We start from the raw sequence: 22,296 nt of genomic DNA, 5'->3' as shown, positions 1-22,296 counted from the left end.
AGCACTTGGGTGATGGGAGAGGGTCTCAAGGAAGGCAGAAGGAGCAACAGGACTCGGTGTGGTTGGACAAGGCAGCAGGAGTGCGTTGGATTGAGAGCACTCAAGGGCCTGGGCTGGAACCTAATGGGGCTCTCAGGGAGCCTGGGAACCACTTGGAGCAGAGAACTCTCTGTTGCAGAAAAGAGCACAGGGTAGCAAAAATTAGGTTGGAAACTCTGATTTTCATGATGAGTGCCAAAGTGCTTCCAGTTCTGTATTCTCAGCAGCGAGCTTTGTACATCTTCCATCACAGGTCATCAGTTTGGTGGCCTGCATTAAGTGGCACAGCAAATAGGCACTCATATTTTATTTACTCCCTGGAATGGGACATATATATAATTGTCAAAACTCAACTCATCATAAAATCCTTTTTTTTTTTTGTCCTTGATAAACGAGTTTAAGACTTCAACCCTTCAGATCAGTGAGTAAGTAAGATGAAGTAGTAAAGCAGAGAAGATACTTATTGCCAAATGGATTAGGAATTTGAGAACTCCCTCTATATAGGCTATAAGTCCCAAATCAGATTTGATAAATCAAGTGATATTAGAAGAGATCTGCAGGGCTCAGTAGACTTAAATATTGCAAGGAACTATTACTCTCATATCCATCTCCACACACAACAATGTGCTGTATATTAAATGGTCATGGATGAGTCTCCCTGTGCCTCTTACATATTTGAAAGACAATAGATAAGTAACTTAATAATAAAAAAAAAAAGCAGTCCAACTGGAACTGCATGGAGGGTGATTTTAGCTATTAATTTAATGTGCACACTACTTCTGTGTACAAAATTTGCTTCCCCTCCATGGGTGCAATACAGCCACAGCTGGATATCCCAGAACAGGGCCGAAACATGGTTTGGATCTCTGGGACCTGCATGCAACTTTCCATATTTTATTTAAATTATTCCAGCTAGGAATGAAAGCAGGATTAGGGAGTGGTCTCCACCTGTATTTGGACAGCACAGTCAGGGAATCTGCAGTAGATCTTTAATCCCTTCTGCTCCAAAACCTCGGGCTGGTTCTAGAGAGTTACAGTGAACATCTTGCTGAAAGTCAAACTCCTTTGGTTTGTGGAAACTTGCTTCAGGTTCAGGTCAGTTCATGCAGTAGCACAGATGATGGGTGAGGAACCTCTGTGTGTGTGACTAAAAGGACAAACCACGGGAGAAAGACTCAGTTAAGATGCAAAGCTGCAGCTTCGGCACCTCGAGCATTTACAACGCGCAGCGTCAGAAGTTTAACACGCTCCAGTAAAGCCTTTAGAGCAGCAGGGAAGGCATCTTTGTTCTTACCTGGTTTTCATGTCTGGTACTTCATTAAAATAAAATACGTGGCATAAATCTGCCATGCTCTGTGTCAGCCTGTCACCTCCACCACGGAGCAGGGATGGAGGCGGCGGTGACAGCGTCACTCCAGCCTCAGGGAAACAAAATGTGCCTCCCTCTGATGCCACCCCTGGGCCAACAAACACATCTATGTCTTTGCATTGCTCCACGTGCTCCAATTCCTGGTGATCTGGAGAGTCAAGAGATGTCATCAAGAGATGTCATTCAGCTGCTGGGTTAGAGAGTAGCTAGAGAGGTGTTGGGGATTGTGCAGAGAGAGCTGGGGCTGAGCACTTGCAACATGCAATGAGTTCCTCTTCCATGGAAGGACTTACAGAGGGTTGATGTTCCTTTCCAGTCACCAGATTCCTTCCCAGAAAACTTCAAACCAAATGCAAAAATTATTTTGCCCGAGTGAGCTGGGTAATTTTGAGGGCATTCGTGCCTCTTTGGGTTTTTAATGTAGCTACTCTGAACAGTTCTCTGCAGGTCTCTGTAGTTCTTGGCAGACAGTTTTATCTTCTGAATGCAGGTGCTCTAAATTTCAACTTGGGTACCTGTAGTGCACTGAAGTAGAGGCCACTAACACTGTTCAAACTGGCTGTGCCTTCACAGCCAGTTCAGTTTTTACTTTAACAGGGGTCTGACAGCTCCAGTCCTGTTACCTCCTGTACAGATATCAAAATAACAGCACTTTTCCCTGATAAACCAAGGGTTATTTCACATCCACTGCTGGTTTTTTTTTTTTACTTCCAGCCTCCCATGAAGTGTAAAAGTGGCTCTGCTCAAAAAAGAAAGGTAAAAGTACTTTCATCAACTTAGTCTATAACCTACCTTAAAAGGCTGGGTTGAATTCCACGGATAGAATATTTCTCCCTGGTAAGTATGATCCTTTTTCATTATACCACAACCAGGATTAGTTTAACTGAAGATGTTCTCTTTAGTAATTTCTTTTTCTGCCATTTGCCAGTGCATGTGCATTGCCAGCACTTATTTTTGTGTGTCCAGGTTATGGAATGAAAAGCAGAGATTGGCCAGGTGCAAAGTATGTGTATGTGCAAATAAGTGAATTACTCAGTTTTGGAAGTGAACCCCCTATAAAACCAGGGAAATGGTGATGTGGTGTCCAAGATAATTGAGCAGCAGGTCTGAAAGGGCTTGTTAAAGGACTCCAATGAGGCTCCAGAGGAAGGGAATGCTGCCCAATTGGACAGGCACACTTGGCTCTGAAAATCAGGCCCTGGACACGGACAAATGTGTAGATATGATGAGCCTATTTAAAGGGAAACTAATTAGAAGTATAGACAATCCACCTTTCTTAAATGGAATTATTGCAGTCTCTGATCCATAAATCTGACATTTATGCATATTTATACGCTATTGCTTAATGAATATCTGATTAAGGAACACAGCTGCCAAGAGAATAAATTTGTTGTTAATCAAATGATACTATAAAGACAGATCATCAGAGCTATTAGAACATATTCATTCAGCAGATAAATCTGCTCACTGCAGCCTGTTAGTGCAATGTGTAATGCAAATCAAATTATTCTTTAGAGCTAAACCTTCAGCTTTGCCAGAATAAAAAAGACTTTGCATGGAGGCAGATGAGATGAAATCCTATATTTTTGCAGGGGGTGCATTATGTCTTATATTGAAAGTAAATTTCACCCTAATTGAACACTAAAGACAGGAATGCTTAAGTCTGTGCACTGAAGATTTGACTGTGGTATGTAATTGCCTCTCTCTTTTGTTGCTGTATCTAATTCAGCAGTATAAATTACCAGCTTAATTTTTTTCTTATTGTGTGATGTACTAATGCTATTATTTTGTACTACCAAGAATTAGCAAGTGGCATTTACATTCATAGATCCTTTCATCCAGGGAAAATCTAATAACAACATCGGTCTAAATATTACATTAAAGGGGGCTGAAGCACGTTGGAGATGAAAAGATAGCCTGAGGTAACTGTGAAATGGCCACAGTGTTTACAGAGATCTGTCAAAACACTACAGCGACTCTCATGAGCTTTGAAATGCTGCTGCATTTTTGAATGTGGATTTGAAGTGCTGTTTGCAGGATTGTGTTTCATGCAAAGTGTATTTCATGGAAAGTGTATTTATGCTTCAGATATTAATGAAGGGCAGACACAGGGCTTCTAACACGGCCTGTGATGAGAACAGCCCACCCCTCTCCAGCAGGCACCGACTGTCCAGCACCAGCTTGAGGAGCTCAAGTTTGTACATCCCCCTGATGAAGAACCTGCCTGTGCCTTTTCTCCAGTCCCTTGCCAAGTCAGGGCAATATTTTGAAGGGAGATGTTGCATCTGTCCATAGCTGAAGTATTCAGGGCACTTCTACACCCAGCACAACCTTTTTTTTCCCCTCATCATGTCCCACACATGCAAAACTCCTGGTTACTTTGCATAAAATATAAAATCAGACAGATGGTCCATGTTTCCACCTCCAGCCTACTTTTACTCCCCCACTTAATTTTTCTCCTCAGCCTACTTTTCACCTGATGAGTATTTGCTGATGGTAGTAAATATAATAGTCCTGCTTCAGGTCTCGTTCAGTTGAAATTATTCCTGCTGGGTTTATTAGTATCCACGAAGGAAAAAAAAGGACCTGAGGAAAAAGTCCAACAAGGGGAAAGCTTTTGAGAGGTTCAGGTTTGGGACAACTTGCTCCAGACTGTGGATGGGAAGAACAGGTATTGTTTTGCTTTCTCTAGCTGTGGAGAACTTGGTTGGAAGATGGAAAAGGCTTGGAGAAGAGCAGGAGTAAGGATGGATTACAGTTTCCTCTGGAGCCACTGCCAAGGGAGCTGGGGTGGGGCAAGAGGTGACAGTATGTCCAGGGAAAGACTGTCCTGACCCTGGAGATAACTCCAGAGGCAAAGGAAAGGAAAGCATCACGATGCCCCTGGTTTGCTGGACTGCTCCTGGCACAGAAGAGCAGTTTCCCACTTTATCTACTGTCCAGGATTGAATGTCAAAATCTAATCTAGTGCTTTATTAATTGCATTTATCATGTACTTTGACCATCTCACATGAAACTTACCCATTAATTTGTCTCTGATGGCCTGACTTGCTCTGAAGAAACCTTTGGAGCTGATTCAGGAAATATTTTTCGAGCCAGACATTCTGGGTAATTTCTCCTTAAAAGCCAATTAAATCTTCTCAGTCTATGCCATGCATTGCCCACAGAACTGTGGGGGCAAGTGCATGGAATTCAGGTCAATGTGACTGTTAGTGCTGGGAACGTTCCCTTTGGCATTGACTATCCAGGGGCAAACAGCAGCACTCGGCAATTTACTGCTTGAGACAAATAATCCAATAAACACAATGGAGAAAATTGATACTCAAGTGGTTCAGGAACTTCTTTGTTTTCTATTGACCCTCGGCGTTCTTATCTGTGTGTGCAGATGTGTGCAGATGTGTGCAGATGTGTGCAGATGTGTGCAGATGTGTGCAGATGTGCAGGTGCACGCACACTGCAGTGCTTCGAGATGGTCCTGGTGGTTTCCCAGTTTTGGGTGGGGAACAAGTTGCCCAGAGAAGCTGTGGCTGCCCCAGCCCTGGAAGTGTCCAAGGCCAGGTTGGACAGGGTTGGAGCACCCTGGTCCAGTGGAAGTGTCCCTGCCCATGGCAGGAGGTGGAGCAAGATCATCTTTAAGGTCCCTTCCAACCCAAACCATTCCATAGTTCTGTGATCTGTTATTCTGCTCCCCAGCAAACTCCATATCCATAACCAAGCAGCTTTCCAGCACGATTAATGGGCTAGATGAAGGCTTTAGATATTCCCTTTTTTTCCTAATATATAGTATATTATTCCTTCCTCTAGCCTGAGTTCAGAAAGGGCCTTAATAGTTTTCATTCCAGAATTTGCACAGAAGCTTTTCTTCGCTGTGAGAAGTTTCAACTGAGGTTCATTTTTGCACCCATCAGCATTTCTCAGGTTTGCCTTGAATAACTGAAATGTTGCTGAGAACAACAAATATTAGTTTTGACAGAGTCCTGGAAGTTTTGCACACAGTGGAGTCTACCCTCGTGTCTCAGTCGTGTCAAAAGGTCATTTTTGATTTATTTTTTCTTTTATTGACAGAAACTGAGCAGCACTATTTTGCTTGAGAACACAGAGGCTCAGCTGTAAGAAATTTTCAAACCCATATTCAGAAGCATCAAATGTGTATAAACTTGGGAAAAAACCAAGGATTCTCCTGAAAGCAGTGAGAGACAATGGGAGCAGAGGACAAGTGAGGTTTGTTTTTTTTTTCTTTTCTATTTTGGAAGTTGCATATCAAGAGGGAGAAATTAGCTAAAAATACTTATAAAATTCAGAACAGACAGAAGAGGGAAGATTAAGCAGTGATTATAAGCACGCTGTCTAAGAATCAGGTCGTGCATATGCTTCGGTTCTGCACAGCTCTGTGATCTCACGTCACTCCCATCCATCTCCCTCCCTGTTTGTTCCATTCCTTTGTGTCATCCGGAGCTAAATGCCAGGAAATCTGTGAAAAGGCCTGTCTGCTGCTTTGCCTTTATATATATCATCCAGTGCAGAGGGTTTCAATACCAACAGGAGTTTCTCAATGCTGCTGTAATACAAGTGCAACCCTCCTTTTCCGTGTACCAGACTCAATATGCATATAGATTAGTGCTGAGTTTTGCACTAAAGTGCAGACAATTTGAGGGGTTTAATACTTTCAGTATTTCCATTTTGAGTTCCATTTCAGCCCTTCTCAGGGGTCCCATTGTGCTGAGTGGGTTGGATCAGGAGAGGGGCACAGATTTCTCACAGCTCTGGCATGTCAGGGTGGAGCAGAGCAGGTGCCCTGTTCCACTTAGCTGAGATCCTCACCCCCATCAGTCCCACCTGAAGGTCACAGGGAATGTTCTCCCTTGCTGTGGAGAGAAAAGATGTGTGGAAAGGCCTAGGAAATGCACCAGTGGCAAGTTTGAGTAACTGATTGAATCCACAGTGATGATAATCATAGATGTAGCAAAGTGACTGGAATTAATGCACCATCTGAACAGTTCTGTGAGGTTTGCCTTGATGTTCCTCATTTAAAATGAATCTCTCTAGACCTGAAGGCTGTTTGGAAACAGCTGATGGGGCCCATAACGAGTATTCCAATCTTCAAGTCTCCAATCTGAAATTAGACATATGTCCTGACATGTTGACATTAATTTGAGCTGTTAGAGCTGTAATGGGTTTATTTGGCTGGCATTTTTAATGGAATTTCGAGGGAGACAGGCTTTGCTCCAGGAGTCAAGTTGGGGAAAGGCCGGGAGCGGCCGTAATTTCAAAGGTTAATTTGAAAACACTTTTCTCAACAGGACTTTTCTGAATTGCAAGGTTACTCGAAAATGTGGTATTATAATAGTTAATCCTATAGCTGGAAAAAGCAAGCTGGGGAATATTCAGTGGGATTTTCCAGGTATCAGTAGGCAATTTTATCTTGACTCCAGGTAAAATGCAAAAATAAATAAATGCAAAAAGTAAAAGTGATACATTCATTCTACTCCCTCTATACAATACCAATGTGCAGACCAAAAGCCCAGCTCCAAACCAGTTTTCTATTCCAGGTTCCTACTAAAAAACTTTTAAGCACTGATTAGAATGAACTGGCTGAGAGTTTTGACCCCACATAGGGTGGGTTCAGTGCCAGGTTTATGTGATTTTTAAACCCACAAAGTAGTTGGATGGAGCTCTGAACAACTTGGTCTGGTGGGAGGTGTCCCTGCCCATGGCAAGGGGTTGGAAATAGATGATTTTTAAGGTCACTTCCAACCCAAACCAGCCTATGATTCTGTGATTCTTGTGAGGTGATTGGTGGTGGTGAGGCCGTGGTGAACCTTGTTGGTGGTTGGGTCAGTGATGCTGGTGGGGGGCAGCCAAGGGCACAGGGGAAGGGCAGTGCTGTACCCCTGTGGGGCTGGAGGTCCTGCAGCCACCTCAGCAGCACAGCTCCATCACAAGCCACTTCAGCTTCCCCAGGGCAATGACTTCCAGACCTCAGCTGTTTATGGCAAAACTGCAAACGAGAAGCAGAATCAGCTGAGTTAAAATTCTGTGTTTGCATCGAGGTGAATTTGAATTTTCTGGACTGCAATGCTCTGGGGCTGGCAGATAATTGGTCACTTGAGACGTGGTGTTTTAGTAATTTACTGTGTAGCATCAGGGGAGTAAAAAAAGACCTGCAAGGGAGAAAGAGAGAGAACCCTTGTCCTGACAGTTTCCTTAGAGCAGAACCCAACTGGTTTCCTCGAAAAAAACCCTCTCCCACTCCAGGGACCACCCACAGCGATGGTGATCCTGTCTGCTGCCCCACACCCCGTGGAACGTCCCAAAATGAGCCACAGTTAAGGCAAAACTGTTTGGTTTATTATCTATCATTGAAATCCCACAGTCTTCCAAGGGACACTGTGAGGGGATGTCTGCCACCATTAGGAGAAACTCAATTTAGGAGAACGTTGGTTCTGAAGGGTAAAATGTCACTGATGGCAGATTTTTAACCCAGTGCAATTTAGCAGATATTCAATACTTTTATTTCCTTCTGCTGACTTTATACAGTGGAACAGGAGGCGATTTGCAGAGATTAAACAATATTCTGCCCACAAATTAAAATCAATAACTTATTTATAGGGCTGCTGATGCTCCCAGAACAAAACAGTCCTGCCAAGTAGCTGTAAAAGTCCTGAATCAAATGTCATGTATCTGCAGCCCATTTGGCTGTCTGTGACTGCAGATAGAACACAATCCATCCAGTCATTCTATCACTTGATAATCGCAGTACATAAATAAATATGATTCCTGAACCAAGCAGTGCTGGTGGCTGGTTTCAGATCTGTGCACTACCTGGTTGTTTCCCCCATATATCATTGTTGAACACAATATTATTCAATGGGATTTTTCAGGAATCCATTTCTTTTCATGAAAGGGGGGTTGGCCAGATGCTTCACTGTGTTTTAACCTTCTGTAGATGCTCAAAAGAGCAAATCACTCGGGTGCAGTGGGAGCACGACAGAAGATCGAAGCCCTCTAATTATTTTATTCCTATTCCTTTTGACAAACCACATTCACGTGGCTAGAAAATCCCTTGGTTCATTTCTTTTGTGCATCCTTCTGGTCACCATTCCTCTTCCTCAGGGTTCTTTGGCTCAGAGTGACCTTTGTTGGGTCACTGGTGCCTCCTGGAGTCTTCGCTGCAAATCCTGGTGTGCAGCATTTCCACCTGGAGTTCTGGGTTCTGAAGACAAGCCATTACATCAGAATGGTTTGGAAAGTTTTGTCTCTGAGCTGTGAGATGAACATCTTGGATAAGGGAGATGTGTTTTTGGAGTAGCCGTTTAAATTTAGAATTATACATTAAGCTAATGATTTTGGTGGCCTTGATGAGGTTTTTATACCTGGGACTGCATTTGCATGTATTTTCTAAAGACCACTCTGGGATTTGTCCTGAAGAACCAGTAAGTGCTTGAGTGTCCAGTCCATGGTGGTGGTGGGACAGAAAAGTCCCAGATTTTAGGCTCCCTCTATTTTTTCAGGCTGGGATCACTGTACCAACACTTTCTGTGAGTTGGAGCTGAAGCAGATACATCTTCAGCTTCTTGTGCATCAGGGTTTTGTCTTTCATCCCCTTTATCTTTGAATATATGTGATCTTTAGGTTTACATATCTACTCTGAGACTTTCCCATCCTGTTTTCATCAGAGCCCTCCAGCTTTCCTGCCCTTTCCTTCCCTTCCCCCTGGGTGGGTGCACTGGGCAGCCTCAGCTCCTGCTTCTTCAGCAGCAGCTCCTGGCAGCAGGGCAGGGACAGAGAAATCTTCCTATTCCTGCTGAGAAAATCAAGGGAATGGGAATGGGAGGAGAGATGAAAACAGATGCAACAAAAATTGTCATTTTGCAAAATGACTTTTTACCCGAGCACCCCTCTGAATACACTGTGACACAGTACAGATGATTCTTGGCCCGTTAAATAACAGTTTTCCCCATATTTATTGCTCTCGAGCTGTGCCTGACAGCTTTATTGCATGCAGGCTGGCACATTATGAAAAGAAAAGTAAATAGGGCTGTGGAATCATGGCCACAGTATTCCTGTTTAAGGGGAAAACAACTCTTTGGTTTTACCACATGTTTGAAAAGAGGAGACAGTTCTCCCTCGGTGTTTTATGGCAGTTCCCCCTCCCACCTCCCCCTTCCACCTTAAACAGTCTGGATTTGTTTTGCTCATATAATTAGGCAATAGCAGCTGATCAGATTGGAATCAGCAGCATTATATCATCCCAAAAGCTGCCTGGATTGATGGACAAGAGGCAACAGTCTGTTTATTTGCCAAAGCCACAAGCGGGCCTGCCTGTGCCACGCACTCAGAAAAGTACATTACCCTCAGCTTTTTTATAATTCTTTGAGAGTAGATATACTGCTAAGGCACTTGAACTCTATTATGATGTCAAGCTTCTGCTATTTTCTATTATCCTTGGGAAGAAAGCAAAAGAAATCCCGTATATGGTTTCATGAAAGAGAATCTATTCTCTGAAAATAATTGTGCCCACAGCCCTTAATGTGCCGTCGAACCTACACAAATTAAAAGAACCATTATCAAAGCCAGAACAGTATTTATTTAGGCTCAAGCATCTCTTTGCTAAATAATTGCAATAATGGTGCACAGCAGCAGTGCTGAAAATGTGTTTTACTGACTTATTTCCTTCCTCAAAAATCCTGCAAGAAAAGATTCAGATATCTTCTTCTATCAGCCAAGATTTGGATTTAATGACTTGGCCTCTTTCCTCCCAGCCTTTTCTGTCTGATCAGTTAAGAGCTGCAAGTCCTTTTTTTCCATATATACCACCCTGGTTTTGCCCTCAATTGCTCACTATTATCTCCTGCTGGGAACATCTTCTGCGTAACATCCCCTGGTACAGCTGTGGGGGTGAGACACCCCAAGGATGGGTGTGTGTGAGGACGCTAAAAAACCCAAGGAGGCGATATCCCACAGAGCCAGGAGTTTTTCCCTGATTTAATAGAGACTTAGAGACTTCCCTGGTTGGGTATAAAGCTGTGCTTTCTAGTTCAGCCACATCCCTTCCAGCAAAGTGGTTTAAATTGTCTGCAGGAACTCCTATGGAATTGGAGTTGAATTACTTCATGAGGGTTTAATTTAGATTAGAAATTAGGAAGGGATTCTTCCCTGTGAGGGTGGGGAGGCCCTGGCACAGGTTGCCCAGAGAAGCTGTGGCTGCCCCATCCCTGCAAGTGTCCAAGGCCAGGTTGCACAGGGCTTGGAGCAACCTGGGCTGGTGGAAGGTGTCCCTGCCCATGGCAGGGGATGGAATAAGATGGGTTTTAAGGTCCTTTCCAACCTAAACCACTCTGGGATTATATGCCTCTATGATATTGGCACAACAAGACATAGAGCTGATGTGTGCAGGGACCTGTTATTTGTTCACAACCTGATTAATTTACCACCCGAATTATTATCAATACTTGAAAATATTTCTTTGCTTTTGAAGTTGAAAAGCAAAATGGGTTTTTCTTGGTGCCTAACCACTCACATAGGTGCTTCAGGGTCCCTTCAGTCTCCAGTCCCTGTGTGGACAAGTGGATTTATGAGCAGGGGAATGAAGGCAGCCTGATCTCCTGCCAGCTTTGGTGGCTCAGAAGGGACAGGCTCAGAATTGAACTCAAGATGCTTCAGCCTCAGCAGAGCTGCTGGTGGGATGCATTTCCTAACCCTGAATCCCTATTTTAATGGATGATTTAGGAACTAATATCTTGGAAGCTTGTCACATTGGGTGAAATGGTCCAAGGTCTTGAAAGATTGGGTGTAGGGAAAGACTCAGTGTTGGTCAAAAGGATCACAGGAGCTTGTTTGCTTAAGAAACGCAGCTGAAAACAAGATTTTCTCCCTTTTGTTCCCATCACTCCTATCTATAATACAGCTATAGTGTCTCCAGAGCTAAAAGGAGTAGAAAGAATGAAAGAAAGACATTTTCTTCTAAAGAAAATTTCTGTAGCCACAGTAGTGCCAGGGGTCATCGTGGTTCTCTGCTGTCTCCACATCCCAGCTCCAGCTGCTGCTCTTTCCCTATTAAAAAGCAGTTTATTTGTCTCTCACAAGATACTTAAACATTGAATGAGGCAGCAGAATGGGGAAGGGGCTGCAGGGCTTTGCTGGAGCACAGACACCAGCAGAGAGAGATGTGCAGGGAGATTAAATTTCCTTGGGAGAAGCTGTGCCTGGCCTGGCTGGGGCTCTGGGGCTCATTTTCATAAATACCAGATTTATTGTGACATTACAGGGAGTATTTTTCTCTTGCCTGAGATGAGGGAGAACGAGCCAAACCTCAGCTTTCAACCAAACAGGTTCTTTCCATTCAGCTGTGTAAAAGGTACCTGATACACTTGTAAATATGAGAGAGAAAATGGTGTCATCAGCCTGTAATAAACTATTCCAGCCTCAGATTGCCATCTGTCAATGATATTTTAGCTCATTTTCTTTCAGCAGAGAAAGTGAGCTTATTTTCTTTAATCTCCTGATAAATTACTCCAGTTATTTACAGCATTGGATTTTCTTTAAAAAAAAAAAATTGTGCTGCAGCCAAGGGAATTATTTGACCAAATAGGGCCTTTTTTTGCCTTTGTTTCACTGCATTAGCTTATTTTTAAAGAGCAAAAAAAAACTTAGCTGGTGCTTTGTGGAGGCTGCTATGAGGTTTTTTACTTGCCAGTTCTTCTGTCTCCTCAAAAAAAAAATCCCATGATACAGAATTATCAACCTCACACCCTTCAGAAGTTATAAAACCCAGACAACCCAAGTGACTTATAAAAAAGTTAATTTTTACACCGTATTTTCATGCTTTTATTTGCTCCCTGTTTCGAGCCTTAGCTCATTGAAAATTCTCTATCATTTGGATGCTGTCAGGAGAGAAACTTTCTGAGGGAAACAGGGCTTTGCTGTCACCTCCAAGAACAGAGACTCCAAATAAAATGCCCCAAACCCCCGAGGTGGCAGCACTGAGGGGCACCAGGTACAGTCCTAGTTCTGGGGCAGATGCACAGCAGCAGAATGGAGAAAGAAAAAGAGGTTGTGGCGAAGGGCAGTGACCCTGTTTGCCTTCTGCTGGTCAGGGATGTCTCCCCAAGTGACAAGAGGAGTGTGAGTAAATAAAACCACACACTGTGGGCATATTCCCTCCCATTATTGCCAAGTCCTTCTCGAGGAGTGTGTTCTTCCCTGCACACACACACAGCCTGCACTTAGCCAGCCGAGGCACGAGCAGGAATTCAGAATTTTAATTACACTCCAGGGACTCTGGTGAGATCAAATCCCATATCCTGATGGAAGCAGGCAGGAATACACCTGGAGGCAGCCTCGTGCAGCTACTGATGTGCAGATTTGAAAACAGGGAAACATTTCCCAGCAGAATTACTCCTTCCTAAATATTGCAACTTCCATTTACCGAAGCGGCTGGCGTTGGAAGAAACCTAAAGAATCAGCTCTAAAGCCCATTATTTTTTTCATTACCAGCTAATGAATTTTCTCTCTGCCCTTCTACATTAGTTTTCTTTCAGCAAGAGACTTTTTTCATATTACTTTCAGCTATCTGTGGTGTTGGGGCTTTGATATCTCGTTGGTACAATCTGTAAATACGGCTCTGCAGACATTGCTCAAGGGCAGACTTTGACCCTGAGCACTCTGGTAGCTTCTCCTTTGGAAAACACATCTACAAAGGGCTGTTCAAAGGCAGGGGCTGGAGCTTCAGCAAAGAGTTAATGTGAGAAGTGGAATGTGATGGTGGCCAAGCTTATCCCTGTCACACACAGTTGTTTTGGCTCAAAAATGCTCTATTATGACAAAGTGTTGCCAACTCTCGCAGTTTTAACACGGTTCACACGTTATATTTGTTTGGGCTTTTTCCCTTCCTGGAATTCTGCCAGGGTGAGAAATTCAGCTTTTTCCCCCACTCCTAAGAATTAAGTTTCTACTTCATGGTTAAGAACAAAGGCTGGAAAAATATGATTTAAATTCGTTTTAAAGACTCAGAAAAGCAGAAGATAAATAACTCCACACGTATTATTTTTCTGAACAATAATACCTCATGTTTTTGTGAGGGCTGACTCGTGACTTCGAAATGCTCGTGGTTGGCAGCACTGTTGTTATAATTTGTGACTCAGCTTGATTTTTTTTGTTGTTTTTGTTGTTGTTATCAGTCATATCTACGTCTATATATTATATACATTCCAAAATAAATGCATGTAACTCACATGGTAGGAACTGGTTCTGTTTATCTGCATGGAGAGTTACGTAGACCATGGAGTCATTAAGACTGGAAAAGACCTCCAAGACCATCACATCCAGCCCTTGACTGAGCAGCACCATGTCCACTAAACCATACTCTAAATTGCCACATCTACTCATTTTTGAACACTTGCAGGGATGGTGACTCCACCACTTCCCAGGGCAGCCTGACCACTTTTTCAGTGAAGAAATTTTTCATAATATCCAACTTAAACCTCCCCTGATGCAACTTGAGGCCGTTTCCTCTTGCCCTGTTGCTTGTTACTTGAGAGCAGAGCCCGACTCCAACCTGGTTACAACTTTCAGGGAGTTGTAGAGAGCAAGAAGGTCCCCCCTGAGCCTCCTTTTCTCCAGGCTGAGCCCCCCCCGCTCCCTCAGGCCATATCATAGAATCACAGAATCACAGAATCACAGAATCAACCAGGTTGGAAAAGACCTCCAAGATCATCAAGTCCAACCCTTGATCCAACCCCACCATGGTTCCCAGACCATGGCACTGATGCCACATCCAGTCTCACCTTAAACACCTCCAGGGATGGTGAATCCACCCCCTCCCTGGGCAGCCCATTCCAATGGCTGAGCACTCTCTCTGTAAAAAACTTCTTCCTAATATCCACCCTCCCTATGCTCCATAATACCCTGTATATACATATATATCCAGGTATCCAGTCCAGGTACAGTGTTAGTTTAAGGAAAGGGGAGAAGCAGCAGGCCAGATTATAGTTTAAATTTGAAGATGGTGTCTCTGGGTAGGTCTGTAAAAAGAGATGGGGAACTTAGACCCAGCAAACATCTTCCTCCTCCCCATATCAAGCTTATCTGTTTCAAGCTTGCTCAGGAGGACTTGTTGACCTCTTCACACTAATTTAAAGATTGCTTTACCTCGTTTGAAGCTGGAGATGTGCTCGTGCAGGGTGGATGCAACCTCAGGCAGGACATCAAGGGCTGATGAGCAGCTCTGGAAAAAGCAGGCAGAGCTCCTCATTCCCAACATCTGCCCCCAGGACTGGGTATTTTTACACTTTGTTTTAATGAGTTAACCTTGTAAAGTCTGGATTTATGCTGAATGAAGTGCTATCCATCATAAAACATAAATCTTGACATCCTTCAAGGCCAGGTTGGACGGGGCTCTGACCAACCTGGTCTAGTGGAAGGTGTCCCTGCCCATGGCAGGTGTTGGAACAAGATGGTCTTTAAGATCCCTTCCAATCCATTCTGTGATTCTGTGATTATAGGGCTCAAACTGCCTTAACTCACACAACCCACTACCAGCCATTCCAGAGGGATGATGGTCCAGCAGTGGCTGGTTTGGCAAACCCTCCCTGCTCAAGGGCTGGGGGAGCTGTCAGGTTCTGCTCCTGGTGCCATCCTGGCAAAAGGGCACCCAAAGGAAAACACTGGCAGAAGAGAAACAGGATCCAGTGTTTGCTTTCCTCTCCTTTTCACAGCTCCTCCTTCCTTCAGCTCCAGAAACTTCCATCCTCCCCACAAAAAACCCAAACAAACCAAAACCACACGTATCACAAACATCTGTATTTATCGATGCTACTGAAAAGAAGAATGTTTTAGTATAAGGTACATTTCAGAAAACTGCAGCACTCTAAGCAGGGTGTTTAACACAGAGCCTCTTCTGTGTTGAAAATGCAGGATTTCCAGCGTGAGGGAATCTCTCAGCACCACACCTAGTGAGGGGGTTTATAACAGCAGAGCCTTGGCATTGCAGCAGTGAGCAAAATCTGTGCAGGGACCACATGGAAATGTGCAGAAATAGTAACAAGGAACCAAATAATTTGAACAATCAGGGCAAAGCAGCACTTACTCCACTGAGAACTTCTTGTGAGTGCCCACAGGGAGAATAAAATGGATCTGTAGACATGGAAAGTGCTGTGGCACAGCTCTGGCACTCACTTGGCCCAGGATATTCAGCTTTGCCCAGTGTCAGATGGGATCAGGCTGGGAAATGCCCTCAGAGCTTGTCTTGCTTTTCCAAGTGGCTTTTGCAATTAGCCACTTGTTTTATTTTCTAATCACACAGCTTACAGTCACATCGTCCAGTTGCAGGACTTTCTGAAGCCCAACTTCAATATTTGCCTGGCTTCCAAGTCTCCCAGGAGTCCCCTTCCTGCTCCTTGTGGCACAAGATCCGTCAGTTCTCCATGTGCTCCTTGAACCAGCAAACTGGTCCACTGCTAATAAACACTCTGCAAGAGCCAAGAGAGTCTGTCTGGTGCCTGCAGAAATAATATTGGAAATTTGATTTACAGTTTTCAGAGCCTCCTAAGGACTACATCTCAAAATTAAGAAGGGAAACTTATTTTTAACATCTTGGAGGATGAATAGAAACCACTGAGTGTTTGCTTTTCTTGCTTAACTTACACCTTTGCTCCTCTCTGTCTAAACATAGTCTTGGTACTTCATTATTTCAGCCTGGAAAATTCCTGAAGGTTGACTAGCTGGAAATAACAATTAGTTTAAGTTTTTAGATTGAAAATTATTAGAACTCATTTCATCCTACAAAATTAACCCACTTGTCACCGATGCTCTTGGTTTTGGTAAAATTCCACAAATTTAATCTGTCTGTCTGTAAAATTTTGGATCAATAAAGAACTATTTAAACTAAAAAATTTCTTCATTTTTCTGTGTTTTTTCTTGAAGTAAGAAATTTTTTCTACCTGTCTGGCAGCAGCACCTTTTCCAAATCATCCTGCACTAACAGAAGCAAGTCTGCCACGATGGTTTTGTAGGATTTCACAGCATCACAGAATCCCAGAACCCTTTGGGCTGGAAGGGACCTTAAAGATCATCCAGTTCCAACCCCCTGCCATGGGCAGGGACACCTTCCACTAGACCAGGGTGCTCAGACAGAAATATTATCTTGTGTTTTAGTCCAGAAGACCCCATTGCACTGATACACAATACCAAGAGTTGGTTCCCTACACATCAAACACCCAGTTGGCAACAAGGAGCTTGAAAATCAATGCACAGCCTAAATAATATAAATACTTGCACTTCAGGTGCTTTGTGTGAGTGTTTTTTTAAAGAAATGTTAAAATTTTGAAGGACTGTTGGCCTCCAGATGTTGGTTATTCCGTAATAACCTAAAAAAGAGACTCAGGCCTTTTATTTATCTGATAGGATTTCTAATACATGTGTGAATACTGAAGGTAAGTAACTGTGTCCAGTTCCATTTGGAGAGAAATTCACTGCTGCAGCAAAGGGTTTCCATCATATTGCTGTGATTTGATAATTTCAGTGCTGCTGCTCGGGGACTCTGCAGCAAAAGCTCAGAGAGTTATCAGCTAATAGCTCCTGAAGGCCTGCAGCTGATATTAAAGTTGAACTTTTATGAAACCAGATTTTCTACCACAAAGCAGCAAAAAAAAAAGCATATTGAATCTGTGCTAAATGAGAAAACAGTTTTCCTGTTTGCATGGGAAGCAGGTTATTCACTGCTTCAACACTTGCCCTGCTAGATCTTGGCTAGCAACTGGCAATATTTGGCCAGTCCTGTTTGCAGGGCTGGTGCTGGCATGGCAGGAAAAATGTCCTTGGCTTCTTGACTGCAGGGATGCAACCAGAGAATCCCAGAATGGGTTGGGTTGGAAGGGACCTTGAAGCTCATCTCGTTCCACCCCCTGCCATGGGCAGGGGCACCTTCCACCAGCCCAGGTTGCTCCAAGCCCCGTCCAACCCGGCCCTGGACACTTCCAGGGATGGGGAATCCACAGTTTCTCTTAGAGTTATGACAGGGCAACTGAATATAAAAGCTTCTGGAAAAAAAGTGACAGCTACAAGTGGCATGACCAAGAGTTGAAATAAGTAATGGTGTACCCACAATGGCTGAGGGGCCAATAAATTCTTGCTACACAGAACTTTGGTTCAAGGTTTGTGGCTGTGAATGACAGAGGCTTATCGCTTCTTTCAGTAGGCTCGAGGGCAGAACTTGTAATAATGAACAATTTAATAAAGAAACCATAATTGGACAAGCCTGAAGAAATAAAAGGAAATAATCAAGAACTAAAAAGCTGATAGTTTATAACCTGCACTGGCACATTCTTGCACTGGGCTCATGCACTGAGTAGACAGGGGAGACAGAGTGAGATACTCCAGTCACTGTCTTGTCGGATACATAGAATCCTAGAATGGTTTGGGGTGGAAGAGGACTTTTAAGACTCTTTCCAACCCCCTGCCATGGGCAGGGACACCTTCCACTAGCCCAGGTTGCTCCAAGCCCCGTCCAACCTGGCCTTGGACACTTCCAGGGATGGGGCAGCCACAGCTTCTCTGCCCAACCTGTGCCAGGGCCTCCCCACCCTCACAGGGAGGAATTTATTCTGCATATCTAACCTAAATTTTCCCTCTCTCAGTTTGAACCCACTATTCGTTGTTCTGTCACTCCAGTTCCTGATGAAGTCCCTCCCTGTCTTCCCCGTAGGCCCCTTCACACACACTGGAAGGTGCTTTGAGGTCTCAACACAACCTTTTCTTCTCCAGGCTTGATATTGAGACAAAGAAAAAGGTGACATTCTCACTGGCTGATAGACAAACCAGAAAATAATGCTGAATTTCTGCCTAAGAACCCCCCCAAAACCAGGCCTTTGAGAGAAAAATGGATATTTTGCCTGACCTTCTCTTTTAATACATCTGTGGTATATGGAAAGTTGCTTCATAAAAGCATCACACTGCAAAATCAATTACTTCAGTGCCACAGTGTGTCCACTGGCATTTGTGTGCTGCTTTTGTGACTGGCATGAAGAGAATAAATCACACACCACACGATACTTTAATCACTCCCATTTTCTAGAAGAGCTCTTAGCAAGGTAAATGAAGCATGGTGAATAGCCTTTTACCTACCTATTAATACCCAAATTCTCTGTCTGGAGGAAGTTGCTCAGTCTGCAGGGAGGTGTTTGAGCAAGAGAATTTTAGTGCAGGATGAGCAACTGTTTGCAGCACCCGCATCTCACCCTGTCCCAGCAAGGGGAGACTCCAGGTCCTGGCAATGGGAAATGACCCTGAGCCTGCAGGTATCCTGATGGCTCCATGGAATAAATTTAGACTCCAAGGTATGGGGATTCTGGTGGCCATGATCATTCCCTTTTTTATAAATGATGAAGTGTTTGTCCAGTCTGTTCACAATGCAATTAGAAGTACAGTCAGGGAACCCCCACAGTGGCACAAAGCTGAGCAGGGAGGCATCTGAGGACTGGGAGACACCTGGTTTGTCCAGAGCAGGGAAAGGAGAAGAAAACCTCAGAGGCTTGCCAGCTTCTGGAATGTCTGTCTGCATTGCAGAGACAAGCTGTGAGTGAGGGCAAAGCTTTGTAGACAGAAGCAATGGCCTCTATTATCTATTTATGTCCCAATTAATACAGTGTAAAAAATTAATAGTGTAAAAAAGCCTGGTGAGATGTTAATTAAGTACAGAGGGGTTTAGGGTGAGGTGTTGTTCCAGGGTGCAGCTGGGAGAACACTTTCACAGGGTGTCCTTTATCCCATGAGCATTTTGAATGTTCCCTCTCAGTGTCAGAAGCCTGAGTTAACCAAAGCAGTTTGATGAAGGTCTGGCTGCAGCAATCTCGTGGTTTACATTTAATCTACTGATTGCTCCCAGTCAGAGCAGAGAATTTCAGTTGTGGTTATAAAAACATCGGATCATACAAAGGACAAAATCTGCTTGTACTTTCTCTAACTTATAAGTTTTTTCTAAGTTCCTCTGATCATTATGAAAAGGAAAATCTTCATCTTTCTTTCTTGCTCATGAGGGTGCCCAGGTGGGATATTGGAAGCAGCTGTGCAGGGTTGAGGGTGGCAGTTTGGAGGGTACAAAGGTGTCTTAGTTTAACAAGGTTACAACCTAGAAATTAAGAAACTTCAGGTGGAAGCGTGGAAAAGGAAAAGAAACAGCTTTTTATTAACAAAATCTGAATAAACAACAAATGGTGCAATCAAAAACTTTCAGAAGAAACAAAACAAAGCCCCAAATCCCCAGGTGGGGGGGAAGAAAGCTGTGGAAACCCGAAGAGGGAAGGAGGGGTGGGAATTGAACCCAGGTGAGAGCAGGGGAGCCAGGTGTTTGTAATAATAGAAAGTATAAATTTCCAGTGACCTGGGGAATTGTCCTCAGTCTGTTGCAGTGTAGGAGGACTGTGAGAGATGGAGTTTTTGGAGGAGGACTTATCTGGACATCTAAAGGTAGGCTGATGGAGAGATACTTTACATTTTTAAAGTTTCTGTTTCCCCTTTGGTGTTTTGTGCTTTTGCTATTGTAGAAAAATTAATTAGCCCAACTTCCATTCTGCTAAAATCCTACTCTTTCAGCTCAAAAGCTGGTTTAGTCTTTTGTGGTGGCCTGCGTTAAGGGAAAGGTTTAGGCGAGTTTGCCTTGAAGCCATGAGAATTCCTGATCCTGTATAGCCCTCCCTACCTTTGATGCAGCTTATGGGCTGGTACCCAGGGGTATTTGCCCTTATGTGCATTTAATTTTTCAAAAGGAAAGAGTGCTGGAAGGAAATAAGGTCTAAGTCTAACTTATTCCAGGTCAGCTTGGTTAATTAAAGAGAAAATCTAGCCTGCAGCAAAGTCCAGTAGGGTCTGAAGCACAGAGAACCAGTAAAGATAAAACTATATTTAAAACCTACATGCTTTTGATCATCAGAGTTCCCATCCTTTAAGTAAAATCCCTCCAACACCCCAAACAAATCCTGCCAACCTGTGTGGGAGTTGGGGCATTTGAAGCCTTCTCTGAGTGCCTTGTTTTGTGGTGCTGCATGGGGGGCTTGGAGGGAGGATGCCTGTGGGTTGTTTTTAAGGAAGAGGAAAACTTTTGGATAAAGGGAGGTGATGCTTTGCACAGGGAGGTGGCAGAGAAGACTCCAGGCTGGGGGGACTAGGGCAAGGGTGGGTTAAGGAATGTGGTTGCTGGAGGCTCAAAAAGGGCTTCTCCAAGAGACATGGGGAATGTGGAGATTTGGCTGCAACACAGAAATTTGTTAATGTGGATTTTCCCTGACTGTGGTAGTGGGTTGGAAATGGAGGATTTTCAAGGTCCCTTCCAACCCAAACCATTCTGAGATCCTCTGATAAAAACAAACCTGAGAAGTCCTTGTGTGTTGGGAAACAGTGGCAGGAAAGAGGCTTCCTTCAAAAACCCCTCACAGTTCTGCTGTGTTTGTTTGCTCTTTTACAGCTGTATCCATTTAGTGTCTGTTCAAAGAAAAAGTGGTTGGGTTTTTTTTAATGTCAATGTTCTCAGGAGATCTGGATGCATCTACCTGAAGGCTGTGGCTCACCATGAATCCTGTGTCTGCCTAGTTGGGAAGGTGATTCTGTGCCTTATTAGCCATGATAAAATGGAGAGTTAGTAAAAATAAATAAATAAAAATACAAAAACAGATAACTTATCCTTTGAACTCATGTTTTGACTTGAGGGATTTCATCTTGCTTCTAAGCATGCTTGGTGTTTTTTTCTTTTTTTCTGATGATCTTTCTAGTAATGAGAATACAAGTTGTTCAAAAGGGTTTATAAAGGTTGACAGTGAATTATTATTGGTCTATTGGGTGTTTAAATTGCAAATATTGTACTCAAACTCATGCTTTAGAAGCAAGATCCTCTTGAAAGATTTATGGCTACAGTTACATAGACTGTAATAAATTTAACATGGAATACAAAGCTGTATCAGTCATGGCTTTCCTTACTGGATTTACTCCTTGCATTCACTGTGAGAGGTGCTACCTGTTCTCGAGTCTTCAGCAAGGGTGTGAATGCATGACACTGGCAGGACAAGCCTTTGGAAAACTCTGGAAATCATTGCTTAACACACAAGGAGTGAAAAATGATGTGATAGTGTTTGTCTGGGGCTCTGCTGGTGGCAGCAGGTCTGCTCTGTGCCCACACAAAGGGGAAGAAGAAGAGGGTCAGAAGTGAGTTCAAGCCTTTGGAATTAATAGAATAATTATGGTTGGAAAAGACATCCAAGATCATAAAGACCAACCTTCAAATTATGCCCTTTACACAATCTTCCAGATACACTTACGGTAGCAAAAATGGGGCAGAACTAAAAACATTTCTAATGACAGATTCACTATCAGCTGTGTGGGAAAATTTATTTTTATTATAGGCTGGCTGTGCTTTTTGGGTGTTTCCTTTAGAAGTTGAATTAATATTCAGCACCTGGAATTCACCTGCTTGTTGTAGTTCTCTTGGAAGTGTGGTGGCAGTGGCTGATGAGCTGCAGCAGGAAGCACATCCCCATCCAAATGATTCCCTGAACCACTGCATGAGCAGCAACCTTAAAATCCCACCCACTCTCAATGGAGTGGGGCTGGAAGGGGGCTCAGCATCTTTTTTTTTGTTAGATTTAAATAACTGTTCAGGGAGGAACAGAACTTCTGTAGGGGAAATATCATTTATCACTGACACTGCTTCTAAACTTGGACTTTTAAGAGATATGAAGAGGATGAACAAGACTCCAGGGAGGTTGAAATGTATTTTCTTAGGGATAATGGTAAGACTTCCTAGAGAACTCTCTTGTTTCTGTAGAGTTGCTCAGTAGAGGTGTCTCCTGCCTTCCCATATTCACACATACCAAAAGTAATCAAAGTTGCCTTTCTATTCATCT

This window comes from Neopelma chrysocephalum, unplaced genomic scaffold, assembly GCF_003984885.1.
Source record: "Neopelma chrysocephalum unplaced genomic scaffold, ASM398488v2 Primary Assembly neopelma1_94, whole genome shotgun sequence".
In the NCBI taxonomy this organism is placed as follows: Eukaryota; Metazoa; Chordata; class Aves; order Passeriformes; family Pipridae; genus Neopelma; species Neopelma chrysocephalum.
The sequence above is the reverse complement of the archived record's forward strand: the minus strand, read 5'-3'. Positions refer to the sequence as shown.